This window comes from Cupressus sempervirens, chromosome 8, assembly GCF_028749045.1.
Source record: "Cupressus sempervirens isolate cs-2001-9-10 chromosome 8, ASM2874904v1, whole genome shotgun sequence".
In the NCBI taxonomy this organism is placed as follows: Eukaryota; Viridiplantae; Streptophyta; class Pinopsida; order Cupressales; family Cupressaceae; genus Cupressus; species Cupressus sempervirens.
Window position 1 is genome coordinate 795,260,177 of NC_143125.1, and position 5,163 is coordinate 795,265,339.

At 32.9% G+C, this 5,163-nt stretch overlaps 1 pseudogene; it reads left to right on the forward strand.

Moving 5' to 3' along the window:
- The first annotated feature begins 667 nt into the window (after window positions 1-667).
- LOC149544797 (potassium transporter 6-like) lies at window positions 668-3,880 on the forward strand (annotated as a pseudogene).
- Window positions 3,881-5,163: the final 1,283 nt, after the last annotated feature.

Sequence of the window (5,163 nt, forward strand, 5' to 3'; positions counted from 1 at the left end):
CATTAAGCATTTTCAACAAGTTGTAGAATACTACTAGTGATGAAAAAGCTAACAAAAAATTGCATTGATTATTTGATGAAAGAAAAGCTATGACCAAAATCCAAATCAAAAGAAACTCAAGTATGAAGTAGGTCAAATAAATACATTTTATATTTAATAAAAGATAGTCTGCAAATAGAGATGGCCTAAAATGAATTGAGCCTAATGAGATGGCTTGCACACTAGAATGATCTATATTCCCCCAATTTTTAAATTTTTTATTTTTCATGTAATTATAATGTGACCAATAAGGTGTGGAAGAAATTATACTTATAATTAGAATCTCAGTAACCAAACATACCATGATAATGGATCTTGAGGCCCTTGCCATGCTAGGGCACAAGCTAAACATACTTACCCTATGAATGAAAAAATGTTGTTTTGAGAGGGTTTCCAACCAATGTTCTAGTTATGCAAAGGTGTGAAGCATGGCCTTATCTTCTCCCATTCTTTGTACAAGGAATAAAATGATAGTTCTTGCCTTGAATGAATTTTAAGTTGCCTCTTTGAAAGGACCCTAATTTTTGAATATTGACAATGATTCCACTTTTAAGTACTAAAAAGGCTAAAGATACTCCACTTGGTGATTACAACATTATGAAGTTTCTTTAAGAATGTGGAAAATGTTATGCAAATATTTGGAAAGTTTGAAAGACTTGTGCTAGCTTACCAGACACTTGGAGTTGTGTATGGAGATCTTCAGACATCTCCACTTTATACATTTTCTTCTATAATTATTAAGAATGTTGAAGAGAGAGATTTGTTGGGTATGCTTAGCATGGTATTATAGATGCTAACAATGATTGCTCTTGTTAAGTATGTCCTCATCATCATTAGAGTTGACAATCATGGAGAAGGTAAGTATATGTTAACCTTTCTAGTATAATACTTGGTTAGGTTATATTAGAGGCACACATAAGTTTATGTTAGTTGGCATTCTTTTTTAACTTGTATAATACTTGATTAGGGTTCTAGTAGAGGCATTCTTTATCATCTTCTATAGTATTTTATTTCTTTTAGGAGGTACATTTGCACTTTATTCATTGCTATGTTGGCCAAAAGGCTAGTAACCAATTTAGTTGCCTTCAATCAAATGTCAACTTGAAGTATTTTAGTCAAAATCATGGGAACAATTTCAACTCTAGAACAAGGCAATTGCTTGAAAACAATGCAACATTTTAGAAGGCTCTTCTCATAGTTGTCATGGTAGGAACTTGTATGGTAATTGGAGATGGAGCATTGACTCCTACAATTTTAGGTCTATAATCCAAAGCTATTAGTTGAGAAAAAATTTTCTTCTATTAATTTTTTCTCAAATGTCAAGATGCACCAGTCCACCACATGCATTTTTTTCTAAAATCTCTTAGTATTTTCAATCATGCAGTTTTGTCAATTGTGCAAGGAATTCATTCAAAGAACTCTAATCTGAGCCAAGGTTTGATCCAAATCTATTATTCTAGTTCTAGTTAGGTGGTTAGTTAGGGATATTTTATATATCATAGTGGATAATATATATCTACACGGTGTGTATGGAAGCTAAATATTCTCTTTTCTACTAGTTGAGCAAATTTTTTTGGTAGTTTAACCTCAAAATTGTGCTTTCCTCAAGAATATGTGGACTTCTATTGTGTAATTTTAAAATAATCAATTAGTATTTTGTTACTATGTTTGCCAACCTATCTAGTATGTAAGTGCCCCTAGTATGGTTCCTTCAAGAGATTCTTTCTAGTAATTTAAATATGCTAGGTCTTGATTGGTAAGAAATTCTTCAATTTGTCATTAATGTCACAAATTTTAATTATTCATGATGTTTAGGTACTATTGTGGGTGTGTAAGTTGCAATCCTACTATTAATGTTCCTTCTTCAAAGATTTGGTATTGGTAGGGTGAGTTTTCTATTCTCCCTTATAATGATCCTTTGGTTCATCACCAATGCATTTGTTGGAATAGAAAATGTTGCAAAACATTACCCAATAGCATTCAAAGGACTTAACCCTTTTTATATATACTATTTCTTACAGAAACAACAAAAAGATGGATGGATGCTACTTGTAGGCATTGTTCTGTGTATAATAGGTCTGTACTTACTTCTTCATTTATATTCTTAAAATACTTTTTTTCTCCTCCAAAAATGAAAGAAAGAAATTGAGTTTTGAAATTATATCTTTAAATAGGGACTCAAGAGTAAATTAAATCTTCTTTTTATATCTTATTGAAACAAGGTGTGGAGGCTATGTTTGCTGATTTGGGCCACTTCAATAAGAGATCCATCCAGGTAGTTCATTGATTATAAAAGAAATGTCTAACTCAGCTATAAATAAGTTGTTATAAATTATTTATGTTCCAATGATATGGAAGTTTTGGATTATGAATTTTAGATTCCTTACTCTAGCTTGTTATACCTTGCTCTAGTTATCACATACATTGGGCAAATAGCTTGTCTGATCAAGCATCCATGAGACATGAAGAATGCATTCTATATCTCAATTCCTACTCTAGTATATTGGACAATGTTTATTATTGCCACTCTAGTAGCCATTGTTTCTAGTCAAGCATTGATTTCAGCTAGTTTTTCAATTATAAAACAATCCATGGCTCTTGATTGCTTTCCTCAAGAAAAGTTGGTAGATACCTCACAAAACAAGGAAGGATGAAACTACTCTCTAGAAGTCAATTATCTTCTCAAGGTTATATGTCTTGCTATTCTTGTAGGATTTAAAGTGGGGCCAAAAATTAGAAATGCTTATGGTAAGGACTATTTTTCAGATTCTGCTCTACTTTTATTGAATTTGAGTGACAGTTGTTTTCATCCTACTAAGTAAAAAATAAATATATTTATCTTTAACACCAACCTCTTTCTATTATCTCATTAAATAGGTGTATAACATTGGCTAGTGTGCTTCTATTTGTCTCTATTGCTTGATATATCATGTTTTAGATATTATATTATGTAGGAGTTGTTGTTATTGGATCTATGTTCATTACAACATGCTTACTAAGCTTGGTGATGCTACTTGTTTGGAACATGAACTTTCTATTTATATTGCATTTCCTTGTTGTTTTTTATCTCATTGAAGGAGTATATCTATCGGTTGTGCTCAACAAAGTTCCACAAGGAGGTTGGGTGCCTTTTGTAATTTTAGCATTTTTTGTGGTTATAATGTTCTTCTAGAACTATGGCAGGAAAATCAAGTATAAATATCTAATAGAGAGAAAAATAAGTTCAGAAGAACTTCTTGCACTTATTGCTAATGTAAGAACTCATGTTCTAGGAGTGTGTTTCTTGTCTGGTGAACTTATTTATGGACTACCACCTATCTTGAGTCATTATGTGAGGAATGTGGGTGCTCTTCATCAAATTCTCATTATTTTGACCATAAGAGTTATACCAATAACAACAGTGTTGTTAAAAGAGAGATTTATAGGAAAACTCAGGCCTAGGGCTATATATAAATACCTTACTAAATACGGTTATGGATATATGGCCCCAAACATGGAAGGAAAAGAATTTATGATCTAGGTTATTGAAAGCATAAGTGACTACATTAAAAATGAAGAAGTCAAGGATGGCTCAGATGATTATGAAAGAAATTCAGGTGCAGAAAATAAGTACTCTACTACTGCATAGGAAGAGTTACAACAACTTAAGAGGGAGAGAAATGTAAGGGTTGTGTATGTTTTGGGGGAAACCACACTGAAAACTTGCAAAAATAGGGAATTTCTTGAAGGATGGATCATTGGTTTGTATGGATTTCTGTAGACAAATTGTAGATCAAAAATTCCTACAATGTGAGTACCACCTGACTAGCTTCTTCAAGTTGGAATGATTTATGAACTTTAGGCTTCATACTACAAACATGATGATAAAAATAAAATGGTTTTGCCAAGGCCAAGAAGGTAGACTGTGACAATAAATAGGGAGTTGGTCTATATAGTTGCAATTATTTTGGGTTTGTTTGTTAACATTTTATGGTTTAGCTGTATATCTACATTTTTGGCTAATACATGAGGTTTCTTAGTAACTCCCAAATTTTGGTTTTCCTTGGTCATCTAAAACTAAAATGCACTTCTTTTTTCCAAATATTATTGAAATGTTATATTTGTATCACCTAGTCTAGTTAGTGTAAAAGGAATACTAATACTAATGAGAGCATTCACACAACTAAACAAGATAATACTTAAGATAGGACCAAAGAAGACAATATGGAGGAAAGTAGAGCAAGGATGGTAAATTCCTCAACTGCTTCTCCTAATGATGAAGCTATGTCCCTAATGAGAGGGGATGTATGCTCATAGTGTGCTCAACCTTTAAGTGAATGGGTGATTATCAAATGTGTGTATGGATGGGGGTTTCAAAAATGGAGGTATGGAGGGGTTTCAACATTATGATAGTATTTTGGTAGTTTTTAGGCTCTCAAAAGAACATTATAACTTTGCATGAAAAGTGGATGATATTTGTGGAAGGAGAGGGTTTCATTTATATGCCAAGAAGTAATAAAATAGATGGTCAAGATGCAAGGATAGAAGGATGGTGAGGGAGGGCTAAGATGGACTCAAAGGGAAGCACAAGGATTGTGCTTGTTTAGAGCCAATAAGGAGGTGACACTTGTCACAAGGAGGATGAGTGTGAGAGAATAGGATAAGGTTTTTTTAAAGGGGGTAATGAGGGAGGTTGAGTGTGTAAGACGGATGTAAGAGTCATTAATGGCATGTAAGAGACATTGATGCCCTTGGATGGGGATGGAAGAGGATAAAGGAGAAATTTTGACCTTGGCTTGGGTTCGAAAGTCCTAACCCTTGCTTAAAGTTGTGTACATGTTTAGGAGGGGGATTAGGATTTTCTTAGAAAGGGGGTTAGGAGGTTAGGAGGGCAAGTGGCTTAGCTTTGATGAGATGGGTCAGTTAGGTGGCTAAGTGAGGTTAGTATGGGTGAATGGATTAGATTAGGGATAAAGGTAGGTTTTAGGGATATTTTAGGGGTTTATATATTTTATAAAATGATTTATTTAATATAATGAGGGTATGAAATTAAATTAAATAGATTTGAGAATTTATTTAATTTAATAAAGGAATAGGGTTTTGATTGATAAGTTTATTTTGGGTTATCATTTAATTTTATCAATC